Source organism: Lycium ferocissimum, chromosome 1, assembly GCF_029784015.1.
Source record: "Lycium ferocissimum isolate CSIRO_LF1 chromosome 1, AGI_CSIRO_Lferr_CH_V1, whole genome shotgun sequence".
NCBI lineage: Eukaryota > Viridiplantae > Streptophyta > Magnoliopsida > Solanales > Solanaceae > Lycium > Lycium ferocissimum.
Window position 1 is genome coordinate 27,304,329 of NC_081342.1, and position 19,093 is coordinate 27,323,421.

The 19,093-nt window shown below is 37.7% G+C and overlaps 1 pseudogene; it reads right to left on the reverse strand.

Annotated features, from left to right (window-relative positions):
• Nucleotides 1-7,834: 7,834 nt before the first annotated feature.
• On the reverse strand, nt 7,835-15,227 carry LOC132063708 (uroporphyrinogen decarboxylase, chloroplastic-like; annotated as a pseudogene).
• Nucleotides 15,228-19,093: the final 3,866 nt, after the last annotated feature.

Genomic DNA, 19,093 nt, shown 5'->3' on the forward strand with positions numbered 1-19,093 from the left:
AAAAACTAAGATAATATGTATAAATATGCAAAAAATATATAATATTTACGATAAATTGTATAACACTAATGTATATACACTATCGAGGATGGGTCCCACATGTAGTATGCCGGAGACTATCCCTAGGCCTAAGGCTCATGCCATCCCCACCGCCCTCGCCATCGTCTCCATTGTCCTTCTTCCTCTTAATAACCGGGCGCTCCAAGTCATGATCATCTCCTCTTCCCCGGCCCGTGCGCCCTTGACTAGAACGTGCTTCTTCTTGGGATGCGTTCCCGCCGGCACGCTCGAACCTCGGGGCCGAGCTTGGTCCGGAAACTCGACCTCTTCCTCGTCGGGAGTCGCCACCTCGGTGCGCCAAAGGATGAACCCGAAAAGTATATAATAATTAGTACCATTTCTTATTTATATTGAATACATTAACGTTATTTATTTAATCAAACCTGTGTGTCAACGGGCGCCTGAGTAGGCTCCTGAGATGGGTCTGTAGGCTCCTCAGATGGGTGTGGTGGTGAATATGAGGTAGTCTCCTGGACGAGATGTTGTTCGAAGTCCAAGTAAAGGTTATAAAAATTAAATAAATATTTACCTTATATTGAATAAAAGTAGTTTTAAGTAAAAAACTTACATGCGCCTCAGTAGTCTCGAGAAGACACCTCTGCGCTCGGCAGTCGACGAGAATGCTCGAATGGGTCGCTCCCTGTGGACCCACTGGCGCCGAATCTTAAAATATCAAAATAACGAAATAATAAGTAACATACATATTTAAAATAAGTACTTTAAATAATCAAATATATATATATATATATTAAATATTGACCTTATGTTGAATAAAAGAAATTTTAATAAAAAGCTTGTCTGTGGCTCAGTGGTCATATGGGAAGACACCGCTGGCTCGACAGACCCATGAGAAAACGCCGAGTGGGTGGCTCGGTGGACCATTTGCGCCGAATCCTAAAAAATATAAAATATTACTAAATAATGAGTAACATATAGATATTTAAATAAATATTTAAATGAACAAATAAGCATTTTAAATACTAACCGGGATCAAAAACTCATCGAAGTCAAGAATCGGGTCCCTCTAAATTCCTCACGGGCCGCTCATCAGCTAATGAAGCGCGTAACGCCGCCCAATCAACGTTATCACGCTCCTCCATGTATGCATTCTGGCTCGGCTGTGATGACGACCCGGGTATCTCAGCAAGCAAGAGCGCCGCGTAAACGTAGGTGAGTCCCCGGTGTGAGTGCCACCGCCCGGAACGGGCGCGGATGGACTAGACCGTGAACGCCCTCTCGGAATGGGATCGGCCTCATCCGCCTCATCTACCGATGGTGTCCTCCACCACCGGTGTCCTCCGGCAGCAAAGACCGCGGCCTCTACGCGCATGGCGTCCCCCGGCAGCACGGCGTCCTCTGCCAGTACGGCCGCCTCCTCTGGGAGCACCCGATCCTCCTCCTGGCGCTGCCTAATAGTCAGCCTCCGGAACAGGCTCCTCCCTGCGCCTAATCTCGCCTGCCTGCCGGATACCATCCTCCGATATCCGTACCATCTCCGTCGCAAGCCCCGCAAGCCCAGGGTAAGGCATATGCTCTAACCTCAACATGCGTAAACGCTGTACGGCCACCAGCTGCATTTGTGTTCAACAGAAAAAAAAATTATTTTTTAAAACGTAACATTCAATGCGATTAAATAAATCAAAATACGATAAACTTACCAATGCCTCGTACTACCCGGCGAGTGCTGAGTATCCTACATCCCTAGGAGGACGCAAAGCTGGGTTGCCGATCAATCGGCGTGTGATCTGATGATACCGCGCATGTAATGCTCGTTCAACGGGAGTCAAATGGCCGACCACGCCTAAAGTGCCCAACCTGTTCTCCCAACCCGGAGCCGAACATCCATGAAAGCCGAAAATCATCATCAACGGCAGCCGATCATCCCGCCGGTAGTGTCGGAGCTCATGACGGACATCGGGGGTATACTCGTGTATGCCCAAACCGTCGTAAGACACGCTCGGGCATGTGCTCATCTACGATGTCTGTGTGTATCAATGGACACCGCGACCTCCAAACCCCCGACACTCGCCCTACGGAAGGCCGGCAAACCATCTAATATAGCAGCGTACGGCGTCCTATATATAAATAGCCGCATAACATATACATACACATCGTTGATCACCAAGTCGAAAAGACGTTTAATTAAATTATTAATGTAAATTTAAATTGTTTTACCGCATCGTCCGTCATGTGATCAAGTCGGTCCGGAATGGTAGAATCGTGGCGCGTATCCACATCCCGATCAAAACCCGCCGTCCACCTCCTCGCATAAGGCATGTCAATGTCGAGGTGATGCCTAGGTACGGCCGAAAAGGCAAGCATCCTCTCCCATGCCCATAATCGTACAAATATATTAGAAAATGCGATTTTTAAGTCGTCATTTCAAGAGTTTTGTCTACATTAAAGGAAGGCACACTTAAAATATTACCTGGAGAACAGCAAAAAATCCACACACATCTGTGACAACACCAATAGACGCTCGGCACAGGCATCTGTAAAGATATGCCAAAATAGCCCCCCCCCAGCTGTAGTCTCCCAGGCGGTCCAGATGCTCCAAGAAAATCAAATAACGCAAGCTGACAAAGGCACCCGATGAATTCGGGAACAAGATGCCCCCGAATATAATAAGCAGGTACAAACGGGCATGACGATCAACAGCGTCCTGCGGGGTGCCGTCATCAACCGGATCAAGACCCTCCAAATAAGTGCAGAGTGCACTAATCCGAACCCGACTCTGTCCTGAAATCTGGCCCTGGGCAACAGGCACGAAGTGGGTGAGCCTAGTCAACTCTGTCGCCCACGTCTGACCAGGAGGAGGCTCGTACCGAGTGTATAATGGCTCTCCATCTACCCGCAATCCAAAGAGGACCTCCACATCCTGAAGTGTAATCGTGGCCTCACCAGTGCGAAGATGGAAGGTATGTGTCTCTGGCCTCCACCGCTCAACCATGGCCGTGATGAGCGCCCAATCATGCTGTACCCGACCAACGGACACGCAACGGTAGATGCCGCCCCGAAACAATATCTCCAAGACGCGAGGGTGTGGGGGGTGCTCGCGTAAAAGAGTCCAAGCTCTCTGCAGCCTACGGGGGCGGAGCCTAGTAGATATCCCTATAGTACCGACCCATAATAAGTCTGACCTATGATTGTCTTGTAAAGACAATACTGATCTATCAGAGGGTCCCGGGGTGAACAGAGGGCCCCGCGTGAGCATCGGGCCCCGGGGAGCATCGGCCCGGGGGAACATTCGGATCCATGAAAGAGTCAGTCGTACAAAACTAAATTAGTCATTATTCTTGAAATGAAAGATAAATTATATTAACTAATTAATAATTTGTAGGGAATATGTGAATTATGTAGTATTATATCTTGTGAATAATTAACATGGGATATGCGTAAATTTAATATGTGATAGTAAGGACACATATGTGATGGCAAAGACTTTTAAGTTAATTACTTTTGAATTATGTGATGGCAAAGACTTGTTAAGTTAATTAGTTTGAGAATCGAAATTCAAAGAGTAAGTAATATTTGTTTAGAACTCTATTTTGAATATGTGATATATTTTTAGTTGACCAAATAGCCAACACGGCTACGATAAAATTAGACTAAAAGAGTATATTCGTTAAAAACCACATATTTTTCTACAAACTTTACATTTTTATCGTTAACTTATGTATTTATGAAAAGAAGAACTTTAACTATTTTTTTTTAGATAATATTTTTTTATTTAACATATATGTATTCACGCTTTTAAAATTATATAGATAACAATTCATAATCATTTACAACTTACCTGGATGGTTGTTACCTATTGTATTATATTATGTTGTTAATTTAAATACAATGTTTGTTTTGATTGTTACTTTAATATTATTTTTATGTAACGACGAAAGGTCCTATTTTATGTAACCACTGATTTGGTCTTATACAATATGACACAATACGAAAAATGTCAAAACAATACATAACAATCATCCAATCAAAGTGTTAACAACATAATAATTCATTACTAATCAATTTCTTTTAATTCATAAACAATATTTAACAACTAATAAATTCATAATCAATATTTAACAAAATAATAATTCATTAACAATTCATAAATAATTAACAAATTAATAACTCATAAACATATAACAAATTAACAATTCATAAACATTTAACAAATTAACAATTCATAAACATTTAACAAATATTGAATTAAAAAAAAAAAAAAAAAAAACGGAACAGTGGCAAAAGCCACTGCCCAGTCCGAAAAAGAACAAAAAAAAATGATTTTTTTTTTGAAACATAGCAACGATTAAATGTTAAGCATGCTTAGAATATAATGTATATAACAAAATAATAACAAAAGTTCATAGTAGAAAACCTTAATCGAAGATTTTTTGTAGAGTTATTTTGATCGAGTTCTACGCCGCTTTTCCCCAAAATTTGAACTTAGAATCTTGCTCCTCGACTTGAATATACCGAGAATCTAAACTTTCCGGACGAAATTTAATAGAAAATGACGTTTTTGGATGTGGGACCACCTCATTTTTTTTCGTCAATGGCGGTTTCTATTTTTTTGTTAAACCCACTGGAGGGACCAGTGGTGGAACCCGATGGGTTTATGTTGAAGGATATAGCGCAGTATTTTACTGCGCTATAGGTGAGAGAATAATTGTTATAGCGCAGTAAAATACTGCGTTATAGGTGAGACAAGACAACTACTATAGGGCAGTAAAATACTGTGCTAAAGCACTTAACGGTACCGTTACGGTTAAGTGCTTTAGCGCAGTATTTTACTGCGCTAAAGGTACTTTTGTAACGTTGTTTTTTGTTGGGGTATTTTGGTTCAAAAAAATTTTTTTGAAGGCATTTTTGTTCCGGACCCCATTGAAAAATAGACAATGATGCGATTACAAAATAATACTACTACTAAGAATACATGTAGAGGGATCTAGCCCCTACCTTTCCTACCTCCAGTGTGATATCACTCGACTACCTACTACTGATCGACCCTAATCCCTGACCTACACACTTTACTATTTAGGGTCATGTCTCAGTAACGTAAACTCCATATCACATTGGAGTAGTAATTCTTTTTCGCCATGGTACTGGCCGTACTGCACCAAAGGCGACAAAAAAGAAAAGGGAAAAGGGTCAGATATACCACTCTACTTTAGTTTAATAGTTAAATATACCCCTTCCGTTAGTCAAAGTAGATAAATATACCCCTTCCGTTAGTCAAAGTAGATAAATGTACCCCTTCCGTTTAGAAAGTACACAAATATACCCCTCAGTTGATAGAATCCCCAATTCCACCATTAATTACCCGATTTAACTTTAAAAAACCCATGCCGACCCGCCCCGACCCTTCAAATTAAATTCTTTCCACCCAAATATACCCACCACCACTACAACCGACCCAACACAACCACCACCACCACTTCCACCACCACCGCCACCCATGTACATAGATCATTCAACCACGCATGCCTTTCCAACATCAGGAAATATTTATTAAAAATATAGTATTATCATGAACAATAAAACACAACATGGACAAAGACATTATCAAAAAAATGATCAACAGAAGGGATGAAACTGTGGGCGAAAATTGGAATTTACATGGACAATTGAGGATAGTACAAAATTGCCAGCCCTTGCATTAATTTTTTAATCAGATATTATGGAATTTTTTTTATTCAGAGATGAATTCATAAACATGGTAATGGAAAATTTCCAGAACAAGGAACAAAAGGACGAATTCATGTCTAACAGGAAAAGAAGTTCATGCACTTATCACTTATCAGCAAAATGACGAATTTTATCACAGACAAATCTAGCAAATTGAATCTTTCCACTATGCATCTGAAAGATAACATGACAAGTCTAAGAGGATTATAAATACTACACTAGATTGAAGAGCAACATAAGCTGCCATTTAGTACATCAGGGATCCAAAGGAAGAAAAAGGACGAAATATGATCAACAAAATGGGGGAGTACTAAACAGTGGTGGCGATGGTGGTGGTGGTTGTGTTGGGTCGGTTGTAGTGGCGGTGGGTATATTTGGATGAAAAGAATTTAATTTGCGGGTCGGGACAAGTCGGGCATGAGTTTTTTAAAGTTAAATCGGGTAATTAATGGTGGAAGTGGGAATTCTATCAACTGAGGGGTATATTTGTGTACTTTCTTAACTGAAGGGGTATATTTATCTATTTTGATTAACGGAGGGTATATTTAACTATTATACTAAACTAGAGGGGTATATTTGACCCTTTTCCCAAAAGAAAATGAAGAACATTTGTATAAAGACAAGTCCAACTGATAGTTGAATCAAAATTAAGATGTTAGTGATTGAAAAAATAATTTTTCCTAATGCGATACAATATAAGCCATGATTTTGAAATTCTTTTAGTATAATAACCTAGAATTTGTTTGATGGAAGCTGCATTATATACCACACATAATGGTGAAATTCTATAGAACCATCAGCTATCTTTTCCTTGTCCTAAATTCAAATAGTTACCTCTAAGGTTTTCCATTATCATTGAGGCAATGTCTTCACAAGTAGATGAAAAATTTAGGCTTATTATTTTTCAGAAACTATATTTTTACGTTTAAACCAGTGAGTCTTGAACTACTTCATCCATCTATATGCTGCTTAGGAAATTCTCGAGGCAAGTACGAATTGGGCATCAATTAATTTAGTAGTCACCACGTATATTACTTACAGACATTTAATATAAGTAAACCAGTGGGTCTTGAATTTTAGATGCAACGGATTTTTTTTTTTTTTTTTCATAGTCTACCTTGCAGCACTTACATGTAGTCTAGTAGAATTATAATCCAGAGTTGTTCTTTTTTTTTTTTTTTTTTGGGTGGAAAAATTGTGATTCAGAGTTTCAGTTCCTACAATTTTTCAAAAAAGAGAAAGCAACGAAAGTATCTTGGTTAGTTTATGTAATCTTATGGCCAATTTACCTGCTCAAATAAAAATGAATGAATAAATAATACAAAAACAACAACCACTAAGGTTAATATCTTATACGGCATCCTTAGAAATGAGTGCGTTGTAATAATAATAAACAAGAAAGGAGCCACTAAATGAAAGTTGTTAAACATGAGTAACGAAATAAGTACAAATAATTTGCTTTGCTCCACTGTATTATCTTAGGAAATTTGGTAAGAGGGGCCATTTTGTGTTCACCATTTGGCCCCAAATGAATGAATATTTCAAAAAAAGAAATAAAAACAATTACAAAAGAGGTAGCAGACTTAAATAAAAGGTTGGGTCTGGTATTGGTCACAACTCGTTGACAGATTGTTCATCTTCACACTTTGTCTTTCCATTATTTGATTAAATGAACTTATGGTCACCAAAACTAGCAAAATATTTTATCTACCAAGAAGCTTAAACACCTCACGGCTCCATTATTTAAATAAGAAGAATATTCTAATAACCATTGGCCAATACTTGGCTTACTCGTTTAATAAAAGACAACACAACAGCCACTTATGATATTTAACTTTTCATCCCATCCTTAAGATATTAGAGCTGGAAAGCAAATCAGTGAATAGCAGAAAAGAAAGGTTAAAAAAGCAGCAACAATTAAAAGATAAAGAAATCAGATTTCCCCATTGTAAAGCATAAGTGTTAGGTTGCACGACCTACTTTCTATTCTAAGTAATACCAGATTTTCGATTTTGAGATAGATGACGTTACTCTACCTGTTCCAACCTAGCGTTTGCGGAATATTAAAGAATAGTTAAGTAAGGACACAACAATTTTACATCGAAACCACCCGGCTTACAAGGGTGAAAAAACCTACACCTCTGTAGGATTTTTCCTAAACTCCGCTACAATTGTGAGCCTGTACAAATTCAAGTTACAAACTCTGTAACCTAGGAACTAACCTCTAATTCCTATCTCACTAATCTCCCTATACTAGTAAGCACCCTTCAAGTTATCCCAACTTGAAGTTGAATTTGACTAACTGTTTATACGTTTGATTTATGCTTCTATGAAAGCGGATAAAGGTACAACTTGATAAACAACCTAACACACAAATCTAGACTCAAGAACTATAAAACATAAACTTTGCAGAACAACGTCTTCAATCTTCTTCGTAGTATCAGGTGACACTTCTAGAATCAGAACACTCAATATTGCATTGGTGGTATTCACTCAATATCTTGATTTCTTTATTTATGAATGTGAAAATCTTCTTCTTGGTTAGACTTGGATATATATAGCATTGAGTAAGCAGCAAGTCGGCAAAACCCAAACCCTTCGTGAATAGGCCCATTAGTTGTAATGGGGTTTGAGTTGACTTAGGATTCTTGCCTTTCCATGCAGCTTCATTGTCCTTGTAGGTTTCTGAAGCGTATAGATAATTAACGCAAGAAATCCCGTAACTTGTCTGACAAGTCCTTACCTCAGAATCTTTAATTTCAGAAATCCAACTCACAATAGGATTCTGAGTTGGAACATGTTCATAGACCAAGTTCAAGCCCCTGGTTCATTCACTTCGTCTCACATCTGCTCCAACCCCGATCTCTAGCAATGATAGGTGCTTTATATGGGCATGAGTATGTCTTCAATTTGTGTTGAAATTGGTCTTTAATGTCTATCCAAATTAGACACAAATCAACTTCAAGAAATAAGGAAATCTTCCTTAAAAAACTCTTCCGAGTCAAACTTGGCTTCCTTGATTCATGCGGCTTCCTTTCCAAGCATATAACTTCAATTAATCCTTTCCTTGTACGAACTAGAAACTTCAACTACCAAATAATTAATTCTTAATATAATATCACGAATTGATTAATCGCAATAATTTTGCACCGCTTCCAAAGTTCATACTCGAACCCTTCCTCTACCATTAATACCCACATGAACCAAGTTCTTCAAACCTGTTTGTCAATCATCAAAACACATATTTATCGTAACTCAACAATAAGGTAGGTGAAGTTTAAGGATCACTACTTTCAATTGTTGAACCAACCAACTTCTTTCAATGTTTAAACTCAGTTGCTAAACAATAAATGCGTAAACTTAACTTCAGTCTCAAGTAGCGTAAGTAGACTTCATTTCAACAAAAATGCTTTTGAAGTATCTTCTTTCTCTGTTAAGATAAGGTTTAATACATAAAGACAAATGAAATATGAGCAGAAAAAAATAGATATGCTCGTGTTAATTGGGAACAAGTTAAGATTGGTAACCATTTAATGGGATTCTAATACCTAAGTCCTTTAGCAATCTCAAAGAAACGACCAACATTTTCTTCAGGTGCGCCTACTTTGATGCCATGTCTGAGGTTCAAAATATGTTTCCCTTTACAAGCTTTCTTGACAGTATCATTTATTTGATTGGTAATAAATCCCTTTGAGCCAAAAAGGACAACAGGATCCACATTACCTTGTACAGCCACATTAGGACCGAGTCGTTTCCTTCCATCAGCCATATCAACTAACCAATCCAAGCTTACTACATCTACACCTGTCAAGGGTAGTCTCTCAAGCAAGCCACCAGATCCACTTGCGTAAAGAATCAATGGGAGATCAGGATGAGTTAGTTTCACTGAATCCACTATCTCTTTTGAATAAGGCAGACTCCTCAAATTCGACTGGACTTAGCTCACGTGGCCCATGAATCAAAGATCTGAACTGCTTGAGCTTCATTTTCAGCTTGGTAGCAGATATATTTAGCCATTGAGGTTGCAAACTTTTGAAGAAGTGCATGAAGGACCTAAAGTAGCAATAACAAATAAAACATTGTCACATCAATCGATAGATAATAAGCTACTGCAAAAGTGCTCTGTCTTTAACAATAATACATGATTCGCCTCAACTAAACAATTTTGGTCCTATAAATAGATGTTCACTGGTCATGTTTTCAGTGATACTTTCCTATGAGGATAATATGTCATCGGAGAAATTTAGGTTTTAACATATATCATCAGTAAAAAGAGGAATGTACTATTTTCACCTTAATACCACTTTCAAATAGCTGAGCTTAAATTATGAAACGTGAAGAACAAGGCTGGTCAGTGTTGCAACAGCCTCTCTATCTTTGAGTTCTTCGAGGGGATGAGGGCAGATTGACTTAAGAGTTCTATGAACATGCTAAATGTTAGCAGTCCTTGGTCTCCCAATAGTTTACAGCAGTAGTTATTTACAACAGTAGTTATTTGCAGTAATTATTTCTTTGTAGTAGTTATCTGCAATTTCTTTTGTAGTAGTTATTTGCAGTTTATTATTCTAGTAAATGTTAGGAAAACATGTCCTAGTTTTTAGAGGTAGTTGTCTTATCAGTATTGTGTTTAAACTCTATGTTTGTTCCATGAAAATTAAGCAGAAATTATTACAGTTTTTGGGTACTTTAACTCAAGACATTGCAGGTTCTCTATTAACGAACCAGCACCATAGGTTGGAAAAAGAAAACCTCTTCTCTAATTCTCTCTACATCAACTCTAATTTTGCCTTGCACCATCCCATAACTAGATCGGTATCAGGGGACCGTAACAACTTGGTATCAGAGACGGGAGTTATGGAGATCAAATTCAACATCAACTGTCACAATTGGTGAACATGTTCCTAGAAGAATGTGCAACCAATTTAGCCATGAAGCCGTAAATGCTCATTTGGATGCACTCATAAAGGATTTAGAAAATTCGAAGGCCGATTCTGAATCAACTAAAAATACTAGTCAGAATTGAGGATGGAAGGGTAAAGCAGTGGCTGCAGGTTCGGATCAGAAACTAGTGGAAGTTCCTTCATTCCTAAATATACAAAGTTGGATTTTCCATGATTTTGTGGCCACGAGGACAGTTTGGGAGGGCTGAACAGCTACGAGCATTTCTTTCGATATCAGCAAACACCAGAATAAGAAAAAATTGGACTTGCTTCTTTTCATTTGGAAGGAATTGCACAACTCTGGTTTCTTGAACTAGAGATATGCCTCAATGCTCTTGGGATAGTTTAAACGTCAATGCAACCTTCGTTTCGGACCACTAATTAGAAGTCAAAAGTTGGGAGAATTGGCTAAGTTACGCCAAATTGGATCTGTGGCAGATTACTAAGAAAAGTTTGAGCAATTGGTTTCGCGGGCTGGTACCCTTACACAAGCGCATAAAACTAAACTTTACATTAGTGGTCTTGCTGATTACATATCAATTGAGGTAGAGTTGCATAATCCTCGTATTTGGCTATGACGATGAGTATTTCCCGGCTTTATGACGCAAGGAACAACCCCTTTGTTTGCAATTGTTAGATGCATGTAGATCAAAGACAACGGATTTCTCACCTCAATAACCTGCCAGATTTGTGAAGAAATTGGCTAGATCTGAGATGAAAGACAGCTTAAGGGACTCGGTTTCAACTGTGATGAAATATTCACTGAGGGCCATCAGTGCAAGAAATTATCTTTGGATTGATTTCATTGACAATGAGGAAGAATTTGCTAAAAAAGAGGGAAATACTAGTACTTTCTACACTTAACGCTTGAGGACAAGCGCGATTTGAAGGGGGGGGGGGGGGAGTAATGTTAGCAGTCGTTGGTCTCCCAATAGTTTCCAGTAGTAGTTATTTGCAGTATTTATTTCTTTGTAGTAGTTATCTGCAGTTTCTTTTGCAGTAGTTATTTGCAGTTTCTTATTCCAGTTAATGTTAGGAATACATGTCCTAATTTCTAGGGGTAGTTATCTTATCAGTATTGTATTTAAACTCTATGTTTATTCCATGAAAGTTAAGCAGAAAATTATTCCAATTTTTGAATACTTTTACTCAAGAGATTGCAGGCTCTCTCGTAACGAACCAGTACCATAGGTCAAAAAAAAGAAAACCTCTTCTCATAATTCTCTCTACACTCCCATAACTAGATCCATATCAGGGGACAGTAACACTAAACCAATTTTCAAGAGCAAAACTCCAAATTAACCCTAAGCTGATTGGCATTTAGAAATATGCATTCCGGCCCTCAGATTCGGAAAGATGGGCAGCGCTTTAATGGTAATGATCTAGATGTTTAGTTCTCATTAGTTCCAAATGGGGGAAAAAAAAAAAAAAAAAAGACGAGGCGAATGGCAATCATGAAACTTCTTTTCACCTTCTTAAACTTATTCTGCGAGAGGTGATAGGTAAAGTAAAGGGACATGATCTCAGCTTATCCTTAAACCTGCTCTTATCCCACATGAATCAGCCTTCCTTTAATTCCATTTCTCTCTCAGTTTCCCTCTTTCTTTTGTCCCTCGCTTTACATTCTCTGTGAACATCAAATAACCAACCCTTTGTTTTCTGATAACATCAAATAGGAACCTGAAGTACTTCACATTTGCCCCAACATTTCACGGGTTAGACCTTTTCTTTTTTTTTTGTTTTTCCCTTTGGGTGTCCAAAATTCTCACATTTAGGAATCAAATACAAATTCTATAGAAAATGCCTTTATCTATATATATAATAGCTAGGTTCAAGTCTAGAATAGTAAGATTTAAAACACTAACAAGTTCAACAAGATTACAATCGACTCGGGTCCTCGTAAAAGAAGAGAAAAAGAGTATGAACGACACTGATAATCAGAACTGAGGAGAACGAATGTCAGCTTTCTAAGCCATAATTAGATGAGGTTAAAATTACATAAAGGAAAAAAGCACAAGCAATTTAGCTCTGATATTAGAAACAAATAAACGCAAAACTAGATTCTGGTGTTAATTGACAAACAACAAAACTCCCGCTCACCAGAAAACACAATCCAAAGAAAGCATGGAAGGAGATCAAAAAATCAAGTAGCATGCGGCATGCCTACTAATGAAAAAATACTGGCATTTTTGGTACTTGAAAAGAATTCTAAATTTTTATAGTTTTGTCCATAGAAAATACCGTGGGCTTTAAAATATCAGATCCTTAAGATCTATACGCACATTAATAGTTTTGCCCCAGTCAATATAGATGAGATGCTTTTTCTAATTAGTATGCACTTTACGGTTTAGGATACAGTTTACACAAGAAATTGTTTAGAAAATCAAATTACTCAAGCGGCCTCCAAATATCTACTGCCTCCTTTTCCTTTACAACAACTGATCAGCATCGACAAATCAAGGACTCAAAAATCCCTAATTAAAGTTGCTCTAGCAGCAATTGACAAAAGGAAAGTTAAGTTTAAATCTCTCAATAATCTGAATGGATGGGGAAGTTCGATACGATTTTAGGATACAAACATAGTATGATCCAATAACAAGCTATAGTTACAAGTCTTTGTGGAGTGCAGGCTTCAAAAATTAAGAACTACGTGTTCACAATGCAGACACATTGATTTAGTGAAAATTAGTAATAGCAGTAGTGAATTACCTTGGGCTATGAAAAAGCTTATCTCTTGATCTTTGTGAAGTTCTTAGAAGAACCACCTTCAACCACATATGACGCTAGGGTAAACGGTGCCCTAACGAAACCAAGAACTGTGCTTGATTATTGACCTAGCAAAGCAAAACCAAATGCCAATTACATCAACATAATAGGACAATAGTGACAGCGAAAGTAAGAGGAAGCATTTAAAAAGTGTAACTGAATTTAAGCGAAGTCCTAGAGTTTTTTTAGTAGTATGTATTTACAAACCTTTGGCTAGTTATATTACGTCCTAGGGTCTCATAGGATACAAATGCAAAGAGATGAATTTAAGCAAAGCCCTAGAGTTGTTTTACTATATATTTACAAACCTTTGACTGGTGATATTAGGCCCTAGGCTCGCACAGGATAGAAATGCAGAGAGATGCTCATAAATACTCAATCATCCAGTCTAAATTGATCATGTATTACATCGTAATACATATGAGTTCTCCATACAGTTACATAAAACAGAAAATAGCATAAAACAATGTATGCTAATGTATTCCATTCTTTAGTTCAAAGATAACGTGCTAGAAAGATCACCAGTATCTTAGAAGGAAAAATAGGCTATTCTCCTTGGAGGACAACAAAATAACTACATGTCATAGAAAAATCTGCCGTAGCTATCCATGGAAAAGCTTTTAACATGAAAGATCAGAAAAATCATTCCCAGATAATCTGAAAGAACGAAAGAAATGTGGTGAAGTACCTTTTGCCGCAAAATTATTAATCCTTGTCCAACATATGGAACTGATTCTTCAGGAATGAGTTCTCTAACTTTTTCAACATCAGCAGCTGTCTTTAGGGGATCAAATATGACAGGACCCTTCCCCTGTATAATGTCGAAAGGGATATTCATCCCAGAAAGAGGAGTAAGAATGTCTGAAAATAAAATGACCTGCCACAATAAAACATGATAGAAACAATTAATACCAAACAAATAAGCATAATAAAACTGAAAAAACTAATGAGGAACAAAAACGTCTAAAGATGGTGACTTTGCTAATTGAAGAAAGAGAAGACTGCAACGCCTAACGATGTTTACGTATATTTTACTGAAGTGCGGAAGTAAGATATCATTAAAGAATCTTACCCCATCAGGCCTGAATACTTTCCAGGGTTGTAAAGAAATTTCTAGCACAAGATCAACGTTCTCTGATCTCTCACGGAAGGACGGATACTTCTCGCAAATGAGTTGATAGCTCTATAATTCTTTTTTAAATAAACCAGAATTAGTAGATGGGGCAAAATCAAAAGAAAACAAGAGATCTTAGAAGTCAGAATCACGATGGAAACACAAATACATATAAGAAGTCCTGCAGAACAAGCCTTAGAACTTTAGGTAGTACTCAAATGTTGAAGGAAGCAAAACTAGGAATTTGAAAATTGTCGAGATTTATGGTCCACAAAAATCCATGTATGTGCTTACTAATATTACCCACTTCTCCTAAACAAGATCAATAAAGCATCAAAGAAATGATCCACTAAGTCCCAATTTTTTCTTTTACGCTCTAACAGAAGGGGAAAGTGGCGCACACACGGAGGATAAAATGAGAGAATATTGCCTGAGATGTTCTTATCATATCATATGAGACCTCTATATGCATAAGCCTGTAAGTGTTACAATAATGATTGAAGGTGGTAAGTAACAAGGTAGACAGGAAATCACTTAGCGACAAGCTATGGCAGAAGACCTAGAATCTCTTAGGATCAATGTGAACTTGACTAAGAACTTAATACAATGAAAGCATAGGATCCATCCAGGTAATATTGACTAGCAGATATTAGGAGTCTTTCCATTCTGGTTAAAAAAATTGTATTTTCATATAGAGCTAAGAGTGAAAGGAAGTTGTTCTTATTGTTGATGTTGTTGTTCATCTAGAGCTAAGTGTGAGGCGAAATAGTTATTGTTGTTCATGTAGAACTAAGTGTGAGGCATGGTGGTTTTTGTTGTTGTTCATGTAGAGCTAAGTGTGAGGTGTAGTAGTTGTTGTTTCTAGTCATATAAACATAAGTGTGAGATTCAAAGAACCTCTACTTTTAGAGAATCCCTAGTTTTTCTTACATTATGTAGTATTCAAATGAAATGTGTGTAAATAGAGCAGAAGGAATACAAATGATTCGTATAGCTAACCCCAACTAATTCTGGATTGAGGCCTAAATGATTCAATAGAATTAAAATTCTCCACTAGAGCTCTCTTTTCTCTTATTCCCAAAGAAAGCATGAAGATTCAGCTATACCTTTCCTATGCAAGCAGCTGACTACAAGGGACCCATAACATGAATCTATTGACACTCCAATGGGTGTAGTGATATGCTATGAAATTATGGCACATTTGATGCTTTTTAACTCTAAGTTTTACTTGTTTTCAAGTGAGTTTTTGTTAGTTTGATGTGTTTTGTGTATGTAACAGGTATTTAGAAGTTAGAATGCAAAAGCAAGTGAAAATAAGGAAATTGAAGACTCAGCACTATTTATGTACATGTACGGAACCGTCGTTATTCGACGGACCGTCAATTGAGCCGTCAAATTGCTTAATCAGAGAAGTTCAAAGACTGTGCAACCTTGATGCAAAAGGACGAGAAGATCGACGGACCGCCAACATGCTCGACGGTCCATCTAAGTGCACCGTCATTTGACAAACTGAGGATTGATTCTGTCATCAGCCGTCAAAGTGTACCGCCGTTATTCGACGGTCCATCGAGTTGCAAACCGACTAGGGCAGTTTAGTCTTTATTAATTCTGAGTTTTTGACTTGTATATATATACTTGATAGGGTTTTACTTTTTTTAGACATCTTGAGTTTAATACTTGTATTGAGCACTTTGAGTTCTTAGTACTTTTCATGGGTTTCAAGACTATTCTATTTCGTTTATCTTCAATTCTCTTTGTAAGTTCAAACAACAATTACAATTACAATGTCTTGCGTTTTTATCAATTCCATGAGTAGTTAAATTCCCTACTAAGGTTGTGGACCCAAGGATGGGTGTTTTGCGCATGGGTGTCTAATTGTGATATATGCATAATAGGTTGTTAGGGTTTGTTAGTTCTTCATTATTCATTGTTAGTTTTGTTAGTTCTTCATTATTCATCATTAGTTGATGGTTGCAAACATTAGCTTATGCCATAAACCTTGATTTATTTGGGAAAATAATTAGGGTTTGGTAAGAACTAATAACAAGAACTCAAGACTTTAAACCTTATTTAATAAATTTACTTAGGACTAAGAGGAATTTACTTGGCATAATTAATCGTATTTACTTGGCATAATTAATCGTTCTTCATATAAACTCTTTTGTATTTGGGAAAATCATAAAGAGATATTGTTCTTAATTATTGGGAAATAATAGGAACTCCATTAAAGATTAAGTGAACTCATACAACGATCCATTAGAAGTATATCATATTAGCACCCAAAGCATTACATTCATCTGGCGGGGACACAACCTTGGCCTCTTTTACCATACATTACAATCCAAAGCAATTAGTCATAAACAACTAACTTTCTACAAATTCATCGGAGTAAGACATTAGACCTAAATAAAGCATTCTACGATTTTAGTAACCTTTTCACACCATATTCCCTGTGGGATTCGACCCTAACCTTGTTGGGTTAATATATTTGACATCGTCTGCTTTACGCTAATAAAAGGTGTAATTTTAGTATCAAATTTTGGCGCCGTTGCCGGGGAATACAGTTTTGAAATTACTGAAGTGTTTGCTTTGATTGAAGTCTTTTTCTTATTCCATCATACCTTCTTTGCTATTCCTGATGAACTAGGTGATCATGGTTATGCGAAATCAACGTGCAGCACCTGGTAACTAAAGTGGTCAACATCATGACCCCCCGAACGATGCAGAGGAGGAGAATGTATTTGCTGATCTTAGTTGACTTCCCAATCCTAATGATCGAAAAAAGCTCTCGTCTCTCTCCATGCAAACCCTAAAAGAGAGTAAACCCTAATCCTAGCATGGCCGCCGGCGGCCAGCCACTCTTTGTGGTTGCTTCCTTACCTTCCATTACTCAATACCCACCTTTATCTTCCAATCCTTCTACCAGTACTGCCATTACCATTGATGATTCAGATGTGAAAACGCTAAGATATGCCAACGTTCTTAACCCTAACCATGCAACCATGCAGACGCCAATATGTGATGTAGAACCTATACAAATGAAACATATGGAGAATGTTGATGGGATTCATGTGATTAAATGGACAGAGCAAGAGGTCCTACGCATGAACAAGATAGAAAAAATTCTCATATGTAGTGATAGGAAAATTTTCTTATAATCTGCTTGAATTGGAGGATCTGAGAATCCAAATTCCTAAACAATGTGGCATCAAGGGAGATTGTAAGATTGGTTTTTTTTTAGGCATAGACATGTTCTTATGAGATTGGAGAACCTAGAAGATTTCCTTACAATGACTTCAAAGGCTGCTCACTATATTAAGTGTAAGGATGGTTATTCTTACCAAATACGTACGTTAATTTATGATCCCATGTTCAAAATTGACGAGGAGACAACTAGGGATATAGCTTGTATTTCCTTTTCGTATTTATTGCCTACTTATTATTTAAAGGAGGCTCTTTTCTCTTTAGCTTCAACATTAGGTCAACCAATGCAGTTGGACATATGCTATGTCACACCCTAACTTTTGATAGGGCATGATGGGCACCCGACCCTTACTTAGGGCCGAGCGAACCCGCTGATTCTCGTGATACTCATAATCTTACTGGACTCTTAAATCATGAAATGAGTGCATAATGTAAGCTTTTCAAAAAAAACATGCTTTTCGTCTTTCTCAAATCAAGTAAAATCTGTAATCATATGAAATTTGTAACATAATGCATAATGATACATCGGCTTACAGAGCCGCTTACAAGACTGACATGTTATATACGTGACTCATTTCGCAAAGTCTCTAACATAAATCAAGATACTATAACATAGATACTCGACTCGGCAACACTCCGAAGGAAATGGAGCTCGCTAATCCAATTTCGGAACATCTTCTACTAATATCCTCTACTCATCCGTATACACCGCGTGGCATGAAACGCGGCGTCCATAGAAGGGACGTCGTACGAATAATGTACTGAGTATGTAAGGCATGGATAACAACATAATATAGATATGGAAGGTAACATGGAATAAGAGAGATAACCTGTACATCTGGATGCCTCATAAGGCGGATGTCATGCATGCTTGGCCTTTAAAAAAAATATTTCTATACATATACATAGCACCATGCCCGGCCATTAAGGCTCGGTGTCATATATATAGTATCATGCCCGGCCATTAAGGCTCGGTGTTATCATCATTAGCCGGCGTCCGGGCCTCCCGCGTCCAGGATAATATCATAACATGCCCACTGCAGTGGTGTGCACATCTACGTGCCATGCCCGGCCGACTATAGCGCGGCGCGGTGTGAGAAAATACATATATATATATAAAGCATGCATGAGAGCCCAATCAAAAGCCACAATTATATCGGAGTGACGTAAGGTCGGTAGCCTCCGATTATATTATGGAATAATCATCATCGCTCTATCTTACCTTGAAGGAACAATTATTATAAGGCGAGATCAACAACAATGAATAAAATCGAGAAAATCATGAAATAATCTCAATAATATCATAATAGTATTAACATCATAAGCT